The sequence below is a fragment of the Dama dama genome, chromosome 9 (genome assembly GCF_033118175.1).
Source record: "Dama dama isolate Ldn47 chromosome 9, ASM3311817v1, whole genome shotgun sequence".
Taxonomy (NCBI): Eukaryota; Metazoa; Chordata; class Mammalia; order Artiodactyla; family Cervidae; genus Dama; species Dama dama.
Window position 1 is genome coordinate 95,537,155 of NC_083689.1, and position 26,935 is coordinate 95,564,089.

General features: G+C 40.4%; 1 pseudogene; it reads right to left on the minus strand.

Moving 5' to 3' along the window:
- Positions 1-23,245: 23,245 nt before the first annotated feature.
- On the minus strand, positions 23,246-23,809 carry LOC133062915 (mitochondrial import inner membrane translocase subunit Tim17-A-like; annotated as a pseudogene).
- Between the last annotated feature and the right edge of the window lie 3,126 nt (positions 23,810-26,935).

The following is a 26,935-nucleotide window of genomic DNA, read 5'->3' on the forward strand; positions in this document are numbered from 1 at the left end:
TAATGGCCTATCTGGGAAAATAATCTAAAAAAAGAATGGCTATATGTATTTGTATTCCTGATTCACTTTCCTCTACACCTGAAACTAACACAGCATTGTCAATCAACTTTATTCCAATATAAACCTTTAAAAAAAGGAATTCTCCACATAGTAATGGAATTGTTTCTTTTCTTTCTGTCTTTATTTTTCTCTCTCAGGAAAATGTGAAGGCTAACTCCTATCTTTGTTGTGACAAGGCCATTTCTGCTCTGAATTGCTGTGTACTTCCATTTTTTTTTTTCCCTCTCAAAAAGGGGAAGAAAAAAATCTATAGTCCCACACATCCACTTGCTATCTCTGATGTCTCCTAATGCAAGAATCAAATTCTGTTTTGGAAATACAGCATTCACCATTTTTAAGATGACGATCAAATTTTCCTCCCAGGCCCAACCCTGCTTAGCTTCCGAGATTAGATGAGATCAGGCACATTCAGGGTGGTACAGTCATAGACAAAACTGAGTTTTTTCTAAAGAGATGCGACAACTTTAAAGTATTGTCAACCATGAAGACATAGTCAATCATTCATTCTTTTAACAAATATTTACCGATTCCCTGAATGTGCTGGTCATTACAGTCTAGGAGTCAAGGACACAGCACTGAATCACACACCAGATCCTGCCCTCTTCTTCACCAACATTACATTCCAGAGAAGGAGGCAGGAAATAAGCACTCAACAAAATGTCATGTTGTGAGAAAGAAACTGGGCAAAGACGTAGACAGCGACCAGAGCGCCTACAGAAGTCCTCTCTGAGGACACAGCAAGCACAGTGAGCCCTAGGCGAGGAGTAGAAGTCAACCATGGGGCTGAAGGATATGTGGACACCCTCCAGACAGAGGGAACACGTGCACAAGTCTAGAGCCTGGGAAGGTTCACCAAGGTCAGGGGATAGAAAGGAGGCCAGTGCAGCTGGATCATATCTTCACTCACCTTACTGATCACCAGTAAATCCAATTTAGAGACATTATTGCTTGAGTCTAAAGCACCATTTTAATTTCCTGGGACGTAACTTATGCCTTCACTTTGGTAATGACTTGTTTTTTCTTATACAGTTAGGTAGTTTTGAATTCTCTGAAAGAGTCTGTCTTCAACACTAGAGAAGTCTATTGAGAGTCAATGTATTGAAGTCAGTTACTACTCCGGTGATCAGAAAGAGTTAATACACCTTCCAAAACGTCCAGTTTACTGCCAAGAAATCCTGTCTACCCTGCGAGAATCTGGCTGGGTATTTGTAGCCATCTGGTATTTAAAATAAAACTGATCGTGCAGAACCGATCAGTATTTTTAAAACATAATGCAATCAACACAGGTTTTAAACGCACACATCCGTTGGACTAAGCTGTCCTCATCTTTGCCTTTTAGTGTCCAGGTTTTAAAAACATTTCAAACCACCTAACAAAATGTCATGTGAAAAGGACGGAAGGAGCAGGGTTTGATTGTCTCTTTTGAGGTCAGCAGGATCCTAGCGTCTGTTCCATCTGTTTCCTGTAAGCACTCAGGGCCAATTAGGACTCAGCAGATCTGAAGTGGACAAAATGCTGAGTGCTGCCCCAGCTCCGTGGCAACTGGGAGAGGAGGCTCTCTCAACAAGGAATGGGGTAACCAAACAGAGGATGGCCAATGACATCAGGACATCTTGAGTACAAATTCTAGGCTGCCACCGACTGGCATTAAGACTTTAGTCCCTATGTAACTTACCTAACCTCTCCAAGCTTCATTTTTAGCAACTGTGGAAAACAATAACTACTTATTTGACTTGTTGTGAGAATTAAGTACAAGGGTGTGTATGAAGTGCTTGGCACACAGTAGTTGTTCCGCAATAGCAGGTGTCACTTTCATTAGTCTTAATAATAAATTTCATTTTTCAGGTGAGTAGAGGAACACCCACTAAGCCATTCCCCATTCACATAGAGAGATGGCAGGAGTTGAGGATATATAAGTCATAACCTACCCAGACCACCTTGTACCAGCTCAGTTCCTATCCTGTCCCTCTTATCTAAGGCTAAGGACCTCAGAAGGACCATGGGGCTGGGGCTTCCACTGCTGCGGGGGTCTTAGATTTCGACATGTTAGGTAAATGCCCTGCAGGATGATTCCAGAACGACCTGCTCACTGCCCTGTGCCTTCTCTCCAAGGATCTCCTGGATTCCCAAGTGGAAGAAAAAGTAGTTGATAGCTACTTCCCCCATCAATTCCCCCATCAATTCCAAGATAGCTCTGTTAAAACCCTTCTTGTGGCTCAGCTGGTAAAGAATCCACCTGCAATGCAGGAGACCTGGGTTCGATCCCTGGGTTGGGAAGATCCCCTGGAGAAGGGAAAGGCTACCCACTCCAGTATTCTGCCCTGGAGAATCCCAAGGACTATACTGTCCATGGGGTCATAAAGAGTCAGATACAACTAAGCAACTTTCACTTTCCTGTGAGTATCCAGCAATCTCACACTTTTAAAGAATAAAAAATACAGTAGCTGCTTCTCACACAATATAAAGGTCTGGGATGTCCTGTCCTAGATACAGGGATAAACACTTGAAATGTACAAATGATTTCAGATACTCATCACTTGATGGTGCTATCTGCTGTTCAAAATGTAGCAGTAACAGCCAACCAACTTTATTTTTTTTTTAAAAAAAGTTTCTTTAAACCAAAACGAACTCTGTTGAAATGCCAAATGTTTTGCAAAGAAAGAACCCAGGACTTGAAGCATTACTTTTTTTTTTCTGCTCAAAGACTTTATTGGTGTTTGTCTTTATTTTTTTTTTTTCATTTATTTATATTAGTTGGAGGCTAATTTGAAGCATTACTTTAATAATGCTTCAATAATAAGCATTAGCATATTTTTCTCTGTGCTTAGAACACAGAGAAAAAGAATCCTAAGCTTTCTGAAGTTCCTCTTATTTGGTGTTCAGACCTTCCTGGATGAGGCCTGAAGATGGGCCTCTAGAGGCTGGATCCCAGCACTGTCCCAGCGGGATCTGCCTTCAGATCTAGCTGCCTCTGCCTGGAGATGAGAACACCAACAGGAAGCCTCAAGTCCCTGGCTGTCTTCCAACCACTATCTCCTGTTGGCCTGCATCTCAAGCCTTTAGCCCCAGTTAAAGGCCTTTCCAAGCCTCTCTGGAAAGTCATCCCCAGTAGACCCTCTCAAGGGAGTGTCCCTGAGCCATGGAAACGGCAGACAGTCCAGGCCCAACGGCTGCCAGAGCTTCTTTCTCCCTCTGACCTCACCTCCTGCTAGCCTGTTCCTCCCTCCTTTCCCTCAGCGCTCCTGTCTTCCCACAACCTGCTCTTGGCTGCCTCGAGTCTGAGCATCAGCTGTTCTTTCTAAATCAGAGGGCTTTTCCCCAGAACCCGTTCTGTACTTTGCAGGACCCAGGGAAAAATGTAAAGGAAGGCAGAGGTTCTCGTTCAAAACTTACTGAGCCTTTAAAGATGACGACAACAGCACTTTCCACCGAGCTCGGGACCCTTCTCAGCTTGGAGACACGGAGCAAACCCACAAAGGCTGGCCCTGCATTTTCTTCCACGCTTCATCATCACCGTCATCGAGGTCAGCATTTCTAGTTTTTCTCTTTCAGTTCCTTGCTTATTTTCTTTGTAGCACACATATTGCAAGTGTAGACATTCATTCATTAGCTTACATTTTTTGATCTATCTCCCCACCCAACAACAAACCCCTTTTTAAACCACAAGCTCAGGTCTAACCTTGGCCACCGTTGGATGCACAGTGTCTAGAACTGTGTCTGGCTTATGTAGACACCAATTCCCTGGTGGCTCAGATGGTACAAGCATCTGCCTACAATGCGGGAGACCCGGGTTCGATCCCTGGGTCGGAAGATCCCCTGGAGAAGGAAATGGCAACCCACTGCAGTGTTCTTGCCTGGGGAATCCCATGGATGGAGGAGCACTGGTAGGCTACAGTCCACGGGGACACAAAGAGCTGTACACGACTGAGTGACTTCACTTATGTTCAGTTCAGTCGACTTCATGAATTGCAGCACACCAGGCCTCCCTGTCCATTACCAACTCCCGGAGCTTACTCAAACTCATGTCCATTGAGTTGGTGATGCCATCCCATCATCTCATCCTCTGTCATCCCCTTCTCCTCCTGCCCTCAATCTTTCCCAGCATCAGGGTCTTTTCAAATGAGTCAGCTCTTCGCATCAGGTGGCCAAAGTATTGGAGCTTCAGCCTCAACATCAGTCCTTCCAAGGAACACCCAGGACTGATCTCCTTTAGAATGGACTGGTTGGATCTTCTTGTAGTCCAAGGGACTCTCAAGAGTCTTCTCCAACACCACAGTCCAAAAGCATCAATTCTTTGGCGCTCAGCTTTCTTTATAGTCCAACTCTCACATCCATACATGACCACTGGAAAAACCATAGCCTTGACTAGACAGACCTTTGTTGGCAAAGTAATGTCTCTGCTTTTTAATATGTAGACACCCAATAAAACATTCTACCTGGATGGATTGCCTTATACTCTGTTTTCTGCTTGAAGTTACTTTTAACATTGAAATTGTCAGCATATTAAAAAAAAAAGAATTAACTTCAGATGTGTCAGAGAGAAAGTAGGAACCTGGGAGAATAATTTAGGCCGGAGCTGAGTCAACTGCAGCACTGTTCTCTCATTTCGTCCTCTTTCCCCAGATATGACTTGCCTTCTAGACTCATTCAATTCCTTTTATGATTTCTGATCTACCCAAACTTTTTCTTCTTCTTCCTTTTTTTTTTTTTTTTTTTTCTGGTATAAAGGAAACAGCCTAGTCGCTCTGTGTAGCATATTTAGAAAGGAAGAAGATGGATGTCGTGATGTCCCTGTGGGAGAAGGGAGTGAGGATTATCCTGACACCACCTGGGGCACACCACAGCACAAGGCTGACGCTGGCCACGCTGCGTCAGCACCCCCCACCCCGGGGTGCAAGGGCACCCCCAGTAAGGCGGCCTGCACCTCAGACAGCAGAGGCAGGTGGGGTTTCCGGGCAGTCCCCAGTGCCGACCAAGTGGCTGCAGGCTTGGGCTGTCTGGGGAAAGAGAAGTCAGGTCTCCAGCAGGTTTGAAGGGGCTTGAGAGCAGAAAACAGGGAGACTAGCCTGGGGTCTTATTGTGGTCGGGGGCTGGGGACGGGGCAAGGGCTTCTGTGGTTTGAGTCTTCCACAAGTGCCAAAGGAGGGAACCGCGGGCTTTTTACCAGCTTGTCTGGGTCTGGAGTACAATGGGAATAGGGAGGGTGAGGTTTAAAAGCTATCAGTAGTCCAACACGGAAAAATGGAGTCAGATTCCTCCTGACACATATGAAAATAGTCGAGACTGCACCACAATCCCCCATGGACACATCATGGAGCTTCAAAACTTACCATGTAATTTTCTGCTGCTTCTAAACTGTCTCCTTTCTCACCCCACCAGGTGATTTTGAGATAAACCCTAAGCATCAAACCATTTTGTTTGTAAATAATTTACTTCATAGCTCCAAAATACTGACTTTTCAATTTTAACTACAATTCCATCACAAGACCTAAAAAATTAATAGTAATTCCCTAATACCATCAAATATTCATTCTGTGTTCATATTTCCACAAATGGCATACAAATATTATTTCTTAAGATTCTTGTGTTAGTATTTGGATCCAAAGAACATAATTATAATTAGTTAATATGACTTTTACACCTATAATAATTTATAGCTCCCATCTAACTATTTTTTTTTTCTTGAAATTTTATTGCTGAAGAAAGCAGGTTATCTGTCTCATAGAGTTTCTCTGGCTTCAGCTGTTTGTATCCTCAAAGTGTCTTTCTAACGCGTTCTTATCTCTTTTTTTCCTACAAATTGATAGAAGCCTAATCTCATTTGGGTTGATTTTTTTTTTTTTTTTTTTTTTTTTTGAGCAAGACAACTTCATCAGAGTTGCTGTGTGCTTCCGTTAGGAGAAATATGATATCTGGTTGCTTTTCTTCATATGATGTTAGGAACCATTGATAGTCAGTTCACAGGTCCATTAATTCTTTGATTGTGAAATAATAGTTTGCTAATTCTGTCATTCCTTCTTGATTAGTTAGTTAAGTTTTGTAAGGAGTGACTTCTCTTTATCAACCACTTGGTTACTCTGAGATATGGTTCATGTAGGAAAAATGCAATAAATGCTTGATTCTTTCCCTGTGTTTATCATTATTTAGAATGCCCTTGTGTCCTGGAAAGGCAATCTCTGACTTTATTGGAAAGTTTTTAAAAATACTGTTTTGAACTGATGGATTTTAATGTATTTGATTTTATTATTTTTATTCATTATCAAATTTTCCAACTTAAACCAGTAAAGATCAGTTCAGGGTTGCTCTTAAGTTAATCTGACACAACTTCATTACTCTTTGAGAGCTTTCTTGTTTGTTGTGTCAAGCTAATTTTGAGTGTTTCCTTGAACCAGGTTATTTCTCCAAGATATTCCTGTTCCTTCAAAGGGAAATGGTACCTCAATATCACAGTCTAAAATTATTCATTGCTGTTGGGTTCATTGTAGACTGTTTTATGTTCCCTTTTTTTTTGCATTCCCATTCTTATTTCAGATTGAGGGTTTCTTAAAATTTTTAACTTCCATCTTTATTAATTTCAAATAGCTGGGGAAACTGGCTGACTTTGTTTTTTTGGGCTCCAAAATCACTGCAGATGGTGACTGCAGCCATGAAATTAAAAGACGCTTACTTCTTGGAAGGAAAGTTATGACCAACCTAGACAGTATATTAAAAAGCAGAGACATTACTTTGTCAACAAAGGCCCATCTAGTCAAGGCTATGGTTTTTGCAGCAGTCATGTATGGATGTGAGAGTTGGACTATAAAGAAAGCTGAGCACCGAAGAATTGATGCTTTTGGACTGTGGTGTTGGAGAAGACTCTTGAGAGTCCCTTGGACTGCAAGGAGATCTAACCAGTCCATTCTAAAGGAGATCAGTCCTGGGTGTTTATTGGAAAGACTGACATTGAAGCTGAAGCTCCAATACTTTGGCCACCTGATGTGAAAAGTTGGCTCATTTGAAAAGGCCCTGATACTGGGAAAGATTGAGGGCAGGAGGAGAAGGGATGACAGAGGATGAGATGATGGGATGGCATCACCAACTCAATGGACATGAGTTTGAGTAGACTCCGGGAGTTGGTGATGGACAGGGAGGCCTGGCGTGCTGTGGTTCATGGGATCGCAAAGAGTCAGACACGACTGAGTGACTGAACTGAACTGAACTTATTCATTTCACAGCTTTAACTATATTTTAATGTCCTTTCAGTGGTTACTAGAGGTCATAACAGCAATCTTTGACTTAGCAAAGCATAACATAAAAGAGTATTTATCTCCTTGCAGATGATGAAAGGACCTTATAACAATTTGATTTCATTCACCCCTTCTCTTACCTTAAATCATCTATGTACATTAATAGTATAGGGATTTTATTTATATGTTTATATATATTATTTTTTCATAGTCAATATTCACTGAGAGATACTGTTTTCAGTGTTCATCATTTCTTTCTGCATCTCTAAGCTTTTGGAGGATCTTGATCTTTTTCTGCTTGAATAACCCTATTTCTTTTAGTGCAGATCTTTTGGTGATGAATTCTGCCAGTTTTTATTCATCTGAAAAAAGTCTTTATTGTATTTTCATTTTCCCTATGTTGAAAATTATTTTCTTTCAGTAATTTGGAAAATACTATTCACTGTCTTCTGAAATTCATTGTTTTCTAATTTTTACCTTTTTACTCTGGCTACTTTAAAAAACATTTTTATCTTCATGATTTCTTTTCATCAGTTTTACTATGATGTCTCTAGGTATGATTTTCTTTGTATTTACCTCACTTGAGGTTTGTTTCTAATGCTTCTCACACAAATACTTGATGTCTTTCATCAGCTTTGGAAAAATCTTTAGCTATCATCTCTTAAAATATTTCTTCTGCTCTTTTTCTCCTGCCTCTGTAATTTCAACAAAATACATATTACTTTTTTCTGTATTTTTTTGTGCCTTTCATTTTTTTCAGTATTTCCAACCTTTTGTTCCTCTGTGCTTCATTCTAGGCATCTTCTTCTGACTAATTACTCTGCTTATTAATTCTCCCTTCAGCGGTACCTGCTCTGTTAAGTGCGAACTTCGAAACATTAATTTTAGATATTATTAATATAGTTCTCATTTCTTTTCATTTTATTTCTGGTTCTTTGCAAAAGTTTCAGATCCTGTCTTTTATTTCCTTAATCAAATTATGCATATAGTTTTGAATTCTATTATGTAGCTTACCTGTGGATCTGTTTCTGTTTATAGTAACAGTTACACTGTCTACTTTCTCATATGCCTTTTCTTGTTGAGTGCTAGATACTGTGGTTGAAAATAATAGATGTAACTTGAGCCCCATGATGATGTTATCTTTCACCAAAGAGCATTTATCGTTACTTCTGATAGGGACCATGAACACTACAATTCTGGATTTGCTAACAAAATAAGGGATTGAAAGCATTTGAAGCTGGGCTTCAGTACCTAAGAAGACTAATTTCTATACACCTTTACTTGGGTGGTAGTGGATGGATCTATGGGATGCCAGCTTAACATCTAGAAGTTTATCAGAGACCCTCTTCCTTCCTTCCATTCCCCCCACCTCCCAGCCATGTGAGTCTATTGAAATATCTGCTTAGCTTTATAGGTTCTCAATCAACATTTCTAGATTTGACAAGTACCACCATGGGAAAAGCAACCCCAAATTCTGAGCTGACTTTTCTGGGATTACCCATCCTAAATCTTCACCCTACAATACTTTGCAGATTTGCTGGCTCTCTGATGCCTTCAAAAAGATTATTTTCATATTTTCTCCCAAAATTTTCATTGTTGTTAGTGAGAATGTTAGTCCAAATTACCTACTCTGCCTTTACTAGAAGTCAAAGGCTATTTATGCTTTTAGATTACTAGCATAGTTGGGGGAAAGTTAACTAAAGATATTCTTTCTGTGAAAAAAGAGACTATTTAAAGCTTTAAAAGGGCTTTAAAACTGAAAAACTAGTGGTATATGAAATGATTTTAAGTGATAAAGGAACTTCTTAATTTTAACAGTTATGTATTAATTTCTCTGATTAACTTTTCTTTGTGGAAAGTTAAAAAATGAGTTGATTTAAAGAAAAATATTAATGAAACAATGAACTGTCAGAAAAAGAAATTAAAGAAACAATCCCATTTATAATCACATCAAAAAGAAAAATTACCTAGGAATAAATCTAACTAAGGACAAAATAGACCTCTACTCAGAAAACTATAAGACACTGGTGAAAGAAATTGAAGATAACACAAACAGATTAAAAAAACACCATGTTCACGGACTAGAAGAATTACTATTGTCAAAATACCATACTACCCAAGGCAATCTACAGATTCAAGGCAATCCTTTATAAAATACCAAGGGTATTTTTCACAGAACTCGGACAAATAATTTTAAGTTTTATAGAGAAACACAATAGACCTCAAATGGCCAAGACAATCTCGAGAATGCAAAACAGAGTTAGAAATATCATGCTCTCTGACTTCAGGCTACAGTATAAAGTTACAGTAGCCAAAACTATATGGTACTGGCAAAAAAAACAGACACAAAGATTGATGGAATCTATGAATAGAGAGACCAGAAATAAACCTATGCACTTATGGGCAGTTAATCTATGACAAAGAAGGCAAGAATACACAACAGAGAAAAGATTGTTTTTTCAATAGTGGTGCTGGAAAACTAACAGTTACGTGTTTAAAAAAAATGAAATTAGAACGTTCTCTGACACTGTACCAAAAAAAAAAAAAAATTCAAAATGGAAGACCAGAAACCATAAAATTAGAAGAAAATATAGGCAGAACACTTTTTGATGTAACACTTTTTTTGACCTGTCTTCTGAGGCAAAAGATACAAAAGCAAAAATAAACAAATGGGACCTACTTAAAAGCTTTTGCACAACAAAGGAAATCACCAATAAAATGAAAAGACAACCCACTGAATAGGAAGTTCATGTTCCAAATGACATGACCAATAAGGGATTAATATCCAAAATATATAAACAGCTCATACAACTCAATATCAAAAAAGCAAACAATCCAATTAAAATATAAGCAGAAGATTTGAATAGACATTTTTCCAAATAAAATGTACAGGTGTCCAGCAGAATCATGAAAAGATGCCGATCATCAGAGAAATGTAAATGAAAATCACAGTGAGATATCTCCTAACACCGGTCAAAATGACTATCATCAACAAGACCACAAATAACAAATGTTGGCAAGAATGTGGAGAAAAGGGAACCCTTGTACACTGTTGGTGGGAAGGTAAATTGGTATAGCCTCTGTGGAAAATAGTGTGGATGTTTCTCAAAATCTCAAAATAGAACTACTATATGACCCAGCAATTACACTCCTGGGTATATATTTGAACAAATTAAAAATACTATTTGAAAAGATACATGCAACACAGTGTTAATAGTAGCACTTTTTACAACAGCCAAGATATGGAAGCAACGTAAGTGTCCGTAAACAGATGAATGGACACGGAAGTGACATATGTATGTATGAAAGTGAAACTGAAAATCGCTCAGTCGTCTCCGACTCTTTGTGACCACATGGACTACACAATCCGTGGAATCCTCCAGGCCAGAATACTGGAGTGTGATTCTGGATATTCCCTTCTCCAGGGGATCTTGCCAATCCAGGGATTGAACCCAGGTCTTTTGTATTGCAGGTAGATTCTTTACCAGCTGAGCCACCAGGGAAGCCATATATATATATATATAGAGAGAGAGAGAGAGGCAGACAGGCAATGAAATACTAGTCAGCCATAAAAAAGAAGGAAATTTTGCTGTTTACAATACCATGGATGGACCTGGAGGGTATTATGCTTAGTGAAATAAGTCAGTAGGAGGAAGAAAAATGCTGCATGCTAGCACTTATATGTAGAATCTAAAAACTAAAATGAATGAATATAACACAATGAAAAGAGACTTACAGATACAGAGAATAAACTAATGTTTACCAGTAGGGAGAGCAGAAGGAGGAGGGACAAGATAGGGGCATGGGATTAAAAGATACAAACTGCTATGGATAAAATAAATAAGCTACAAGGATATAATGTGTAGCACAGAGAATATAGCCAATATTTTACAATAACTTTAAATGGAGTATAATCTATAAAAATGTTGAATCACTATGTTGTACACCTGAAACTAATATAATGTTGAAAATCAACTACACCTTAATAAAAAAAAAATACACAAATAACCACTAACAAAAGCAAAGATGATAGCTTAATGTGCCCAAAATCATTGATATCTTTCACAAATAAAAGTTTTTGTAGTTTGAAGAAACTGAATTTTTTTAAAATGATGATAGGGAACATGGATAAGTGGGAGACATACTCCTTTTTTAGGCTTTATTCAAAGCCTAAATTATAAATAAGAAAATCTAGAGCCCTAGCTTGAAGCCAGCTAACATCTTCAAACTACATTGAATAAACATGTCTGCCTATCATCATTCATTTCTCCAAGCCATATAGCTGAACGCTTTGCATAGGAATGGATACTCTAGGAATTGTTATTTATTTAAATATCTTAGTTCACAGAGATATGCCTTATAAAGACAAGTGTGACTGAGTATTCCTTATGAGAATTAGTATCACTGTTATGTCCACCAAAATAATGCAAACCATTCTGTAAGATCCTCCCTCCCAGGGGAAGGCACAGCAAAAGATGGGCAAAGTTTAGAAATGGGGCTTTAGAAATGGCTTCCATCAGTTTCATTTGGAAGAGTCTTGGTTCCTTTCTTCCTATTGTACCTCTAGAGTTTTCTCCCCAACTTTCAGATTGCTCAGCATCAAATTTTGCTTGACTATTATGATAGATAGTGTTTTTGTCTTCCAAGTTCAACTGCAAAAATCACCTCTTTCCCATCCTCCATGGATTCCTAGTTGGGTTACCAATCACTGTGGCCTGGGTTCCCTAGGTGCATTAGTTTCCCATTGCTGCTGCAACAAATTACTACAAACTTAGTGACCCAAGCATTACAAATTATCTTCTTACAGTGCTTGATGTCAGAAATATTCAAATCAAGATGTCACAAGACTGCATTTCTTCTGGAGGTTGCAGGGGAGAATTCACTTCCTTGCTTGTTCTAGCTTTTGAAGTCTGAACTCATTGGCCCATGGCCATAGCCTCCATCTTCAAAGAACCATAGTCTCTTTCAAACTCTTTCACTCTGACCTTGATTTCCATCATCACACTGCCTTCTCTCTGACTCTGATCCTTCTGTCTTCCTCTTCATAAGGCATCTTGTGAGTATACTGAGCCCACCAAAATAACTCAGGATACTCTCCTCATCTCCATATCCTTGACTCCAAATCCAAATCACATCTGCATAGTCCCTTTAGGTTTTTATGGTAACATATTCACAGAACCCAGGGATTCAGTCTATTACACTGGACCAGTCCAAGTACCAACAGCCCTGGCCACAAAGTTTTTTCAAGAATGAGCATATAGCTCAATAAGAGAATTAAAGAATTGCCTAAGGTTGATATGTAAACATTGAGAAATTTAATCTCTTTCTACCAGTACTGTTTATCTAAGACACTATCAATGGACATCTTTCCTGACACATGGAAAGAGACTGGAACATATTGAAATCAGTCTAGAAATTTCAGAAGCAAGCAGTGAATGGGTGTGTGAGAGAGGATGGGTGGGCCAGACCCTTAGTGATATCCTTCAAGGTTCCTTATCAAGTAGATTCAGAAATAGTGTTTCCAGCCCACAGATAGCTCAGTACCATGGTTCATTGCTTCTCTTTTTTTATTAAGGTAATTTGAATTTTTTTCTTACTAATAAAATTGTTTATCTGTCAACTGATCTCTAATCTCTAGATCAGATGTCAAGTCAGTATATTACCCTGGCCTAACTAATTTAAACTAATCATAGGGAAAACATTGGATGAGACAGAGGATGAGATGGTTGGATGGCATCACCACCTCAATGGACATGAGTTTGAGCAAACTCTGGGAGATGGGGAAAGACAGACGTCTGGAGTGCTGCAGTCCATGGGGTCGCAAAGAGTCAGACAAGACTTAGCAACTGAACAGTAACAACAAGGAAAAAGACTGTTTTGTACTTGAAATTTTTGTAGTCAGAATTTCTGCTGCTTTTCTCCACATGAGAAAAAAAAGGAAAAGAAAAGCTACATGTGGCATTTTTCAAATGAGAATATAACCTCACTTTCCCTCCTTATGCTAAAGTTCTCATCAGTTGCACACTTCTTTACCAATTAATAGCCTTTGTGTTTTTAGCCTTAATTTCTTCACAGAAGGATGCATTTATTGAATCATCCGGAAACACTCATTTCTGCAAACTGAGTTGAGATATTGGCTACAAGGATCTTAACTGATTTCCTAAAAGAATTGCATTCTCTGTAGAAAACAGAATTCTGAACAAAATGTGAACAAGGATTTCTTTTTTTTTTTTTTTTTTTAAGACATTTAAAAAAAAAAAAAGACATTTAAGTTGCTATCAATATGCCAGCAAATTTGGAAAATTCAGCAGTGGCCACAGGACTGGAAAAGGTCAGTTTTCATTACAATCCCAAAGAAAGGCAAAGCCAAAGAATGCTCAAACTACTGCATAATTACATTCATCTCACATGCTAGTAAAGCAATCCTCAAAAGTCTCCAAGCGAGGCTTCAGCAATACATGAACTGTGAACTTCCAGATGTTCAAGCTGGTTTTAGAAAAGGCAGAGGAACCAGAGATCAAATTGCCAACATCCATTGGATCATCGAAAAAGCAAGAGAGTTCCAGAAAAACATCTGTTTCTGCTTTATTGCCAGGCTTTATGCCAAAGCCTTTGACTGTGTGGATCACAATAAACTCTGGAAAATTCTGAAAGAGATGGGAATACCAGACCACCTGACCTGCCTCTTGAGAAACCTATATGCAGGTCAGGAAGCAACAGTTAGAACTGGACATGGACCAACGGACTGGTTCCAAATAGGAAAAGGAGTACGTCAAGGCTGTATATTGTCACCCTGCTCATTTAACTTATATGCAGAGTACATCATGAGAAACACTGGGCTGGAAGAAGCACAAGCTGGAATCAAGATTGCCAGGAGAAACATCAATAACCTCAGATATGCAGATGACACCACCCTTATAACAGAAAGTGAAGAGGAACTAAAAAGCCTCTTGATGAAAGTGAAAGAGGAGAGTGAAAAAGTTGGCTTAAAGCTCAACATTCAGAAAACTAAGATCATGGCATCTGGTCCCATCACCTCATGGGATATAGGTGGGGAAACAGTGGAAACAGTGTCAGACTTTATTTTTGGGGGCTCCAAAATCACTGCAGATGGTGACTGCAGCCATGAAATTAAAAGATGCTTACTCCTTGGAAGGAAAGTTATGACCAACCTAGATAGCATATTAAAAAGCAGAGACATTACTTTGCCAACAAATGTCCATCTAGTCAAGGCTATGGTTTTTCCAGTGGTCATGTATGGATGTGAGAGTTGGACTGTGAAGAAAGCTGAGCACTGAAAAATTGATGCTTTTGAACTGTGGTGTTGGAGAAGACTCTTGAGAGTCCCTTGGACTGCAAGGAGATCCAACCAGTCCGTCCTAAAGGAGATCAGTCCTGGGTGTTCATTGGAAGGACTGATGCTGAAGCTGAAGCTCCAATACTTTGGCCACCTCATGCAAAGAGTTGACTCATTGGAAAAGACCCAGATGCTGGGAGGGATTGGGGGCAGGAGGAGAAGGGGACGATAGAGGATTAGATGGCTGGATGGCATCACCGACTCGATGAACATGAGTTTAAGTAAACTCCAGGAGTTGGTGATGGACAGGGAGGCCTGGCATGCTGCATTCATGGGATTGCAAAGAGTCGGACACGACTGAGCAACTGAACTGAACTGAACTGAACTGAAGTTGCTATCATAATAAGATGCAATTTTTTTTCTCCATTTGGGAATTTTCTTCACAGAATAGCTGACCCAGTGGAGAAATAAATATGTTTGTGTCAGTTAACTACAGAGTTTCCCAGGAGGTGCAATGGTAAAGAATCTGCCTGCCAATGCAGGAGATGCAGGAGTCGCGGGTTTGACCCTGGGTTGGGAAGATCCCCTAGAGGAGGAAGTGGCAACCCGCTCCAGTATTCCTGCCAGGAAATATCCCTTGGACAAAGGAGCCTGGTGTGCTATAGTCCACAGGGTCAGAAAAAGTCAGCCACGCCTGAGCGAATGAGCACATCCATGCACACACATATTAACTACATAGGTTGTGAGCCACGCCCCACCCAACACACGCGTGCACACACACACACACACACTTTAAATTGTTAGCATTATACATTTTCAGTCACATTTCTAATTTAGGCTTACATTTTACTTGTGATTTCTCAGGGTCATTATGTAATCAGCTCAATACATCTACTTCAAACTTTTAAGCAACTTACGGCTGCCAGGAGGTCCAATCTGGCTTTCTGTGGTGGCTTGGGTACTGCCCAGCCCAAACAACAAGTCACTGGCACGAGTGATTTGGGCTCTGTTGCCAGCATGTTTGCTGTTAGTCAACAACATTTTTATCTGACTTCTGCTAAAATTAACTTCACTTGGAATACAGTCTTTCTGTTTCATCAGTATAATTACTGGCCCTAGAATGCCTCCCCAAAGCTGTTGTTTATAATGATTCATGTAGCAGAAAATATACAACTTGGTTCTTGAGAGTCAAGCAATGACAATTCAATCCTGGAGCTGAGAAAATGTAAAAAGTATCCATATGTGAACCTGGTGGTACAGAAAATTTCTTTAAGAGAATAATTTTGGGGGAAGGAAATACACAAATGCACACACACACACACACACACACACACACACCTGCACGTTAAAGCATATTTTATTCTAAAAACCTATAAACTGTATCTATTTGGTAGCTCATCTCAGTCAGGTTAATTATAAACTAGGTAAATAATGTGCAAGGGAAAACTGAGGGATCCTTCTCACATTATTTCAGGAGTAAGGATGCTTCTCCAATTGCTTTCTCTGTCTTGGTGATTGATGTTTCATCATTACCGCTGCATTCCTTTAGTGGCAGGGCTGGATATGGCTAAATGCAATACCCGGGGAGGGTTAGCACTCAAACCTCATCTTGCTTTATATAGAGGATGGGCAGGTATTTAAGCACCAAGTTCAACTAGTGGCAATAGTTCTGAAGTCTGCCTGCACACCAACATCCCACCTCTGAAGCTGAAATCACAACTGAGGGTGCACCTTAGACCAGTTGAACCAGAATCTCAAGGGATGGGGCCTGGACACCAGGAGGTTTTGAAGTTAAAGTGTCCCATGTAACTTCTAGAGTGGGACTATGATTATGAGGCTAGAGGGTTTAGGTGTGAGAAAGAGATGGAGGAGGTAGGAGGCCAGGTACAGAGCGTGAAGAGGGCGCCCTGAAAAACTCTGCCCAGGAGGAAAGGAAAGAAAGAGGGCTGGGCAGACATGTGCTGTGCTGTATGCTTAGTCACTCAGTCGTGTCTGACTCTGCGACCTCAAGGACTACACAGTCCATGGAATTCTGCAGGCCAGAACACTGGAGCGGGTAGCCTTTCCCTCTTCTAGGGGATCTTTCCAACCCAGGGATCGAACCCAGGTCTCCCGCATGGCGGGTGGATTCTTTACCAGCTGAACCACAAGGGAAGTCCCATTGGTTTGGGGTGGATCAAACTGGGCCAATCAGAACCCATATTCTTCAGATCTGGAACTGGTACAAGACTGCTAAACTGATCAAATCAAAGTACAGAACTGCTAGTAGTCATCTGACCATACAAGGGGAGAAGCTGTCAACCTAGAGGAAGCAGAACCAGGATCGAATGAGCCCATCCTAATGACATCCTATGATCACTGGGTCTTGCCTCAGATATAATCTAGAATGTACCGTTGTGGGAGCTAATAAGTTCTTTCGCTTGAGTCATTGTGAGTTGAATTTTCTGTTAATTACAACAAAGAGAATAGATACATGTATATATATAACTGAATCACTTTGCTATACACCTGAAACTAACACAACATTGTTAATCATCCATTCCCCAATGTAAAACAAACATTAGAAAGTTACATTTTTTCTTGTCAAAAAAATTTGCTTTCTATTTTGTTCCATTGATCTATATTTCTGTCTTTGTGCCAGTACCATACTGTCTTGATGACTGTGGCTTTGTAATAGAGCCCGAAGTCAGGCAGGTTGATTCCTCCAGTTCCATTCTTCTTTCTCAAGATTGCTTTGGCTATTCGAGGTTTTTTGTATTTCCATATAAATTGTGAAATTATTTGTTCTAGTTCTGTAAAGAATACCATTGGTAGCTTGATAGAGCATATATATGGAATTTAGAAAGATGGTAACGATAACCCTATATGCAAGACAGAAAAAGAGACACAGATGTATAGAATAGACTTTTGGACTCTATGGGAGAAGGCGAGGGTGGGATGATCTGAGAGAACAGCATCAAAACATGTATATTATCAAGTGTGAAACAGATCACCAGTCCAGGTTGGATGCATGAGATAAGTGCTCAGGGCTGGTGCCCTGGGATGACCCAGAGGGATGGGATGGGGAGGGAGGTGGGAGGGGGGATCAGGATGGGGAACACATGTAAATCCATGGCTGATTCATGTCAATGTATGGCAAAAACCACTACAATATTGTAAAGTAATTCGCCTCCAACTAATAAAAATAATTGGGAAAAAAAGAAAAAAAAATTTGCAACAAAGAGAATTCCAAGTTATAGACAAGTGGTGAATCCCATATGAGGCAAGGGAATCCTCTGGGTCTTGGGGTCAGATCTGATACTGTCCCTACCCTTGAGGTAGACGTGGTTGAATGAATAGGGGGTAAAGGTTACTATAAGCTATGGAAAAGAAATTGAGATGTTCACTGTGTTTCAAGGGCTATTTTAGTTGTAAATAAATATCACAAAGAAGAATATGCTTTTAATTATTTTCCTAATTTTAGGAAAATCTACAGTCCTTTTTTTTCTTATTGAGTTAATTTGAGCTAGAGCAATGATACTATCCATTATCTATCACTTAATCTCCTACAAAAAAATAGGAGATATTTTCCTCCCAAGAAAAAATAGTTAACAGTTTTCAACTTTACGAAAGAACACAGTTTTCTGCAACAAACATTCTAATAAAATGGTTTCTATGTATATCAGAGTCTAGCCTGGAACTTAACAACAATTCTTGAAATTACTCAAGTCAGTATCTCAATATTCTAGGAAAATTGAAGGTCTTTCGTAGTAAACAGATACAAATATTCACTTTTATGAGACATAGAATATATCTCTATATATAGTTGAGATATAGAATAAGTTTATATTTAACTTAAGTTTTAAACTAACTGTTCTGAAACTATTTGTCACTTTCACTTTAGCCAAGATGCAATAGTTGATTCAAGACTTATATTTTCATATCTCATGTATCAACAGACTCTCTCTTCTTTCCTGGTTCTTTATAAACAATTTCTAATTGCAACTGTAATTCCATCAAATTCACTTATACTTTTTAACCAAAATTGATTTAAATAAAATAGGGTTTACAATTTTCCAAGTCTGTACCAATCTTGTATTTTCTGTGTGAAGCAAGTAACATGTAGGATAGGTTTTAGGGATAAGACCTCACAGAGGGGAGGGGTGACTTTAGGACCAAGGTCAACAAAGTCCCAGGCACAAGTCCAAACTGTGACAGGCAGGTGTCCCGGTCAGACTCATCATCTGGCCTCCCCCTCCTTCTAATTGATATTCCTTAAGTTTGTTCAAAATTCAGTTCAGTCACTTGTGTCAGTTGTGTCTGTCAGTTGTGTCTTGTGTCTGTCTGTCAGTTGTGTCTGACTCTTTGCGACCCCGTGAACCGCAGCACGCCAGGCCTCCCTGTCCATCACCAACTCCCGGAGTTTACCCAAACTCATGTCTATCGAGTCGGTGATGCCATCCAACCATCTCATCCTCTGTTGTCCCCTTCTCCTCCTGCCCTCAATCTTTCCCAGCATCAGGGTCTTTTCAAATGAGTTAGCCCTTTGCATCAGGTGGCCAAAGTATTGGAGTTTCAGCTTCAACATCAGTCCTTCCAGTAAACACCCAGGACTGATCTTCTTTAGGATGGACTGGTTGGATCTCCTTGCAGCCCAAGGGACTCAAGAGTCTTCTCCAACACCACAGTTCAAAAGCATCAATTCTTCAGCACTCAGCTTTCTTCACAGTCCAACTCTCACATCCATACATGACCACTGGAAAAGTAAATTTGTTCAAAATTTACTGATGTGTGAACTGCAGCAAGCAGTGTTTGCTTGTTGCTTGGTCCACTTTTGAGGGTGTCGTTTTAATTTCCACTTGAGGGCAATGCTTTCTTCAGCAGGAGTGGGACCGATTCATGTGTCAGTCATTATGTAAGAGGTCACATATGGACACTTGACATAACCGATGCCATACTCCTGACTTATCCAAACTATATCTCAATATACCTTAAAAACTCCTGATTTGACTGACCTGCCTTTGGCTTTTCATCCCTGGTTTGGAGTAGGCCCTTGCTTACATCGGATCCTAGTACAGGAGTGGCTATTGTCCTTGAAGGACTCCACCACCTGAGATGGGATGTTCTTCCATTAACCCAAAAGGAGCCCACAGATAGCCTCCAGGCCATCTTTATTCTCTCTCATCCTGACATGTGCGTTTTATTCCATCCCATAGACTCAATAAGATCATGGCAAGCAATCAACCCATCTCTCACCCTGAACCTTCCCTAGGTACAATCAGATATCAGTCTCCTGTGTCTTCCTCATGAAAGGGGATGCATAATCACGTTTTCCATGTGATCCCAGGAAGCCTAAAAACCCTCCTGACTTCCCTGCGGGAGAAGTTCCCTCACACATGCACACACACACATAAACCTTGTCCCCTTGAAGTGTCTATTTCCAAGGAAATCCTTATCACAAATTCTTCTTGACCCCCACCAAATGGACCCTTTTTTACCCTTGAGGTGGATGAGATGTGTTAGAATCACATAACTGAATTTAGGATTTTAACTTGGAAATTCCTATAGGATGTTCTGCTTCACAGGTCAGTGTTACCTGAAATCTATCCCCAGAGGGTTCAGCCAAAACCTCCATTTTAATTTCCTGTTCCCAGCAAGGACACACAGCTAGCCTTACATAGCAACACCAAAGCCTCATAAAGTCATCTGGACAAAAAAAATTAGAAGGTTCTTTACCAAGCATATTTAGAACAACAACCATTCTTCCTGTCTCCCTGGAGAACAGTTAGGTCATGACCACCTTGTGCTCTATTTCTCATCTCTAAGGTTACATGCCTTTTTTGGGAAAGCTTGCCAAACAGCATTACCTTGACTCATTCTAAACACGGAACCACCTTGGCTGCCTGAAATAGCTCCCTCTTTGATCTACCTTAACAGAGTCAGATTCCATCCCCCAAAGAACATTCCATGTGCTGCAGATTGAACAGTCATGAAAGCTCAGTCCAACAGAATTTATTTATGCATAAAGACAAGTTACCTCTCTGCTCTAGGGTTTGGTAACCTGAACTATGAATCTTGACATTTGTGTCTTCTAAGAAACATAAACAGAACAGATGAATCCATTGTCTGACATTATTTGAGGCATGGATTTTCTAAATACTGATAGAGGCAATAATTTTGAATAGCAATTGTAAAAATAATGAATGCTTATCTCTTTAAGAATCAATACTGACCAGGATACAGAACAGTGCTTTAAAAGTCACTTGAGTCCCACCATATAAATTGTCCATAATTAACAGCAGGTAAACATCAGTTCAAACATTTTTCTGTACCAAAAAAACCCACAAATATAAAGATAGCTAGTTTAAGTAGCTAGATAGAAAAATGAAAAGGACTATCCCATTCTTTCTTTTAAAAACAAGCATAAAATCTAATGTAACATCAAATACTTCCATGCTTCTTTCTAAGTACCAGGTATTTTACCCTCCATTTCATTTACTTGTGGAAATATCACGGCTCTGATTTGTCTCTAAGGAGGAAAACACACACAAACAGCAATCTCCTTCAGAGAGTGCAGGGAAGGAGCCAGATTAGAAATCCAAGGTGGATTTCTGAAATTTTCAGAAGAGCCCTGGCAGATCCTGGAGCAGGCAGAGACCAGGGGAAATGGAGAGCCTAGAATGGTTAGAAACAGGAGGAAGTTTGTTGGTTTGTTAGCTTGAACATGGAGAAAGTACAAAGAGATCTGACCTCTCATGCTCCACTTGCCAACTTTTGAGTTGTGGTCTTGTTTATTGATTGTTTTACTTATATGAAAGATAAAATTTTGTCGGTGACTATCCATGGCCCTATTTTCAACAGAAAACATTTGCCCAATGCTCCATCAGGCTCTGGAGACACAGAGATGAATCCAAGACCAGCTGTGTACTCAAGATAGTTCCAGTCCCATGGAAGAAGCAGCTCATCATGGAACAACGACAGTGAGAGGCTGGCAAGTCCCAAGGTTAAGTCACTCTCAGAGGGTTAACAGGCGACAACAATAGCAACAGGGAAGTATCTTGGGCTGGGTCCCTCTAGGCAGATGGAGTGGCGTGTGCAAAACATACAGGAAATGATAATACATGATTTACTTCTGGAATGGGAACTGGTTCCACAGGCAGAGAAGGCTGCTTGGTCGACATCCCTGCTTGAGTTTGCCGACTCTCATGTACACACCCATGCTGCTGCTAAGTCGCTTCAGTCGTGTCCGACTCTGTGTGACCCCATAGACGGCAGCCCACCAGGCACCCCCATCCCTGGGATTCTCCAGGCAAGAATATTGGAGTGGGTTGCCATTTCCTTCCCCAGTACACGCCCATAGATGCCATCAATTCTGTAAGCTGAGTGACAAGACAGAAAACGTCTGTGAGGGCTTACCCAGGTACCCATCAAGTAACTGTGACATCCTGAGCCCATCATGGTATTTCGGTTAAATGTGCTGCACAGAGGAAAACCATCTCACTTTCTTGTCTAATTCCACAAAGAAATTGCATGCCTGCTATGTGCAGGATTCTCTAGTCAACTGAAAACAATCCACTCTCTTCCTCAGCCACTGTCAGACCTACACCATCAATCTCTTCATTGGCTCCTACTTGGAGCATCCAGAGGAACAATGCTTTCATTGTTTTCATGGGAAATTTTCAAATGAAATGGGCCTTGAGATATCCTTACATAATCTTTAGAACACTTTTCTAAGAATTCTGGGAAGGGGGCAAAAAAGAAATCCAAAATCAAGAAATGTCTTCCCCTAGCCAGGTTATTTTCTCCAGGCTGGTTCTTCCAAACCATCAGCAACACGTGGAACTTGTTCGAAATGTAATTTCTCCAGGCCCACCCCTCTCCCTAGCTAACTGAATCAGGAGCCCCCCAGGGCTGGGAGGAGTGTCACTGTCCTAAAAGGCTCAGGTGATTCTGATCCTGTCTCATGTTGTACAACCATTGTCTAGAGACACAAGTAAGGCCTGGAAAAGCCCATAAACCTACACATGTTCTCATATAAGACTCCAGTTATGTTACAAAAATGTTAATCATTTAAGTGTACTTCTTGGGATCATTGCACAAACCCCTTATACTGACAATGTCTTACTTCGGGCAGTCACAGCCACAGACTCACCAGTGAGGTGCCTCAAGGGTCATCTGTCTCCTCCAAACCTCTTCTCTTTAAAAAAAATAAAAGGCAATTTCCAGACTTTTTTTTTTTTTTTTTAAACTGTCTGACTAATAGAACAAAACCAGGCAGAGAAGTCCCCTGGAAATGACGGTCATGCTTCATTGCTGCTGGGCTTTCAGTCTTTCATTCCTAAGGACTTCTTGTAATTCCTTTTATAAACACTTTAGACATTTATTTTTATCACAAATGCAATCCAAGTGAGAATAAACAAATTTATTATCTTTTAAGACCTCCCCCTATGCATGCATGCTAAGTCACTTCAGTCTTGTCTGACTCTGTGTGACCCTATGGACTGTAACCTGCCAGGCTCCTCTGTCCATGGGATTCTCCCAAGCAAGAACACTGGAGTGGGCTGCCATTCCCTTCTCCAGGGGATCTTCCCAACCCAGGGCAGGAACCCATGTCTCTTATGTCTCCTACATTGGCAGGCAGGTTCTTCACCACTAGTGCCACCTGGGAAGCACCCATGTTCTTTTAAATAGAAAAAGGAGCTAAATGTCTTTGGGGAAAGAAGTCCTGTTGGAACTGTTGATAGTCTCCAAAAGATGAGGATGGTAACTGGGCTGAAGGCAACTGGGAGGGATCTTCAGCAAACAGAAGACCATTCGGAAATTGTGCTAAAGCAAATCTTGTCAACAAGATACCAGCTGATTCAGTTAGAGCTAGGAGAATGCCACCCATCAACACTGACCCAAACCATAGTCCCTGCTCCATTTCCTGCTGCCAGAACAGCCCCTTTAAGACACTACTTGTGATGGAGTTCCAGGGACCTTCTTTCCCTCTGACTTGAACCATTCTGCAGTCAGTCATGGAAAACAGGCCTCCCCAACCTGCAAAGCTAGCTCCCAACTGAGGAGCTCTGGTTTTAAGAGTGGTCAAACTTTCTCAAAGTCTTTGGTTAACTCCCACCAGAGAACTCCCACCAGAAAACCTTTGAATGCTTGACAGATTGCCACCACCTCTGGTGCCTACTGTAAAGGCCCCACCACAGTCATCCTCAAAGTGCCAGGGGCAGGGCTCATGCCCATGCTCTTCCATCTTGACTCTGCAGCACCGAGATGCCAGGCCTGAACCTCTTCTTTATTGATGGGAAGACTGAGGTCCAGGGAGGCCAGGGAACTTGTCCAAGGATAGTCACAGAGCAGATCAGTGGAGGACAAGTCCAGCTGTGAGGCTGTCACGGCTAAACGCCATGGCAGGCAGCCTAGATTAGGAGTAGGCCTGGTTTCCCGGGGTAACATAATTATCAGGCCTCCTGGAGCCAGCCAATCAACATATGCCTAGCCAGAAAAAAGGGAACCTATCAGGGGAAAGCTGAAAGCCCCACGTTGGGCCAATGAAAATTACCTTGCAACTGTGTAACCAATCCGCTTACGCCAACTACCCACTGTGTAACCAATCCGATTGCGCCAACTACCTGCTGCTTATTTTGACCTAATAAATACCCGAGAGAACTGGGGCTCGGGGCTTTTCGTCCTCACACATCTGGTGAGGGCGGGAGGCCCTGGCTTGAGTCAGTAATAAATTCCCCTATTGCGAGTTGCATTGTTTCGAGGAGTCTTCTTTCCCGACCGGAGACTCGGACTACGGGCAGAACACAGTCTCCAGACTGAACACAAAATTCAAGGTCTGTGCACATATATTAACATAACTGCACGAATATGTCCAGTTCCTCTAGCAAAAACCAGGGATTCAAAGAATGGAATGGATTATAGTGAAAACAGTTCTATGGCATTTGCTTGTTTACTATGACTTTATCTTTATTCTGCTCATCTACTGCCTGGACATAAACACACACAGTCTCACTTTTCCTTAACTTGGCAGGATCTTCAGTTCTTTCTTTTTTTTAACTAATAAGTATCAAAGATTATAACTGTACAATACTGAGAGGTATGGAACAAAATACAATTATTGGAGGATAACTGTTCTACAATATTGTGCTGGTCTCTGCCACAATATTTTTCTTTTCTTTTTTCTTTTTTTTTATTAGTTGGAGGCTAATTACTTCACAACATTTCAGTGGGTTTTTTCATACATTGATATGAATCAGCCATGGATTTACACGTATTCCCCATCCCGATCCCCGCTCCCACCTCCCTCTCCACCCGATTCCTCTGGGTCAATATTTTTCTTAATGGCAAAGTAATACATATCTATTGAAATTGGGCAAAGAAGATAAAAATCAACCATAATTATATCATGAGATAAGTGCTATTAACATTTCAGTGCTGCATGTATGTATAAATATGTGCATATAGAGAGTGCTTACATAGAATACTTACATAGAAACACATATATAGAATATATATATAGAATATATATGTTTTGCTGTGCTATGCTTAGTCACTTATTCATGTCTGACTCTTTGCGACCCCATGGACTGTAGCCTGCCAAGTTCCTCTGTCCATGGGATTCTCCAGGCAAGAGTACTGGAGTGAGTTGTCATGCCCTCCCCCAGGGGATCTTCCTGACCCAGGGATCAAACCCAGGTCTCCCACACTGCAGGTGGATTCTTTACTGTCTGAGTCACCTGGAAAGCCCACAGAATAGTATACACACATGCAAAGAGAAAGAATATACATATGGAATTTATGCTGTATAATACATAGAATTTATACCTTGGCTTTTTTTTAACTTAACATTTCATTAGTGAACAAAAGCACATTTTAGGGATTGATTTGTGTTTCATCAGAACCCATTTTTCAAATTTTCTTACCTTTTTACATTTAATTTGCTTTCAGTGTTCTGCTCTTGTGACTAGGAAGGAGGATAATATGAAGTTTCAGTAAAATGCAGGGAAGCAGCACTGTTAAGCAGGTCAGCGTGGAGTGCCAAAGAAGGAACTCTCAGCAGCTAGAGACCTGAAACACCGGACCCCTACTGAGATACCAAGATGGGCAGGAGGAATATTCTTGGGGACGTGGAAACCTCTAAAGAAAACTGACCACTCACAAGTGTTCCTGGGCATAGTCCTGCATACAGATGTGGCAGCTCCAGAAAGAATACCTAGGCTTATCCAAGACCAACACGTCTACTCACCTCCCTGTGTTGCATAACTCACAGAGACAAACTGCTGTTCCAGAAGACTTCAGTCAAGAGCTCGTTTATTTGGAAAGGACAATCAACAATCAATTCAATTAAGACAAATCTTCAGAGAATTCTTGAAAGATAATATACCCTTTTTCTTTTTACGATACTGTTTTAGTTTCAGGTATATAGCAAAGTGATTTGTTTTTGTTTTTTTCAGACTATTTTCCATTATAGGTTGTTACAAGATACTGAATATAGTCCCCTGTGCCGTAGAGAAAATCCTTGCTGCTTATCTATTTTATATATAATGGTGTGTATCTGTTAATCCCATACTCCTAATTTATCCCTCTCCCCATACACCTTTTTTCTAAATATTCTTAATGAATGCCTATTGTTTCCTCTCATCCAAATAAAGGCCCCTCTTTTTTTTTGACTCAGTGCAAAAACTTGTTCTCAGATAGTGATGGATGACCTATTTATACCATATTAAAATGAAAGCATATTGCTTCTAGCCTAAAAGGCTATGTTTAGGCTGCTCAGCTGAAACGTCTTCTAGTTATAAAATATTTATAAAGTAATTTTCCCATGTTTTGCCCTTTCAACAAGTTTGCAGTCATAAGGATAGTGTTTGGGTAGGAACTACTTCTTTTGTATTTTACTAGTTCAACCATTTTCCCAAGTAAATAGTAATCTTTCCTTAATGGGCCCTTACTCAACCTGATAATAATTTCATCCAAATTTTACCAAATCTTTCAACACTTCTGTTTCAAGTGATCTTTTTTTTTAAATTTAAATATCATTCTGATCTTCAAAGGACTACTTTAATTTTCATATTTGCCTTTCTAACTCTGTTCTTGTTTATAGCATTTCTAAGACTGGTCTCGTTTTAGACTTTGAATTTTAAAGGAAAGTGAAAGTGTTAGTTGCTCAGTCATGTCTGACTCTTTGTGACCCCATGGACTGTAGCCCACCAGGCTCCTCCATCCATGGAATTTTCCAGGCAAGAATATTGGAATGGTTTGCCATTCCCTCTCCAAGGGATCTTCCCAACCCAGGGATCGAACTCCAGTCTCCTGCATGGCAGGGAGATACTTTACCATCTGAGCCACCAGGAATTTTAAATGTCTTTTCAAA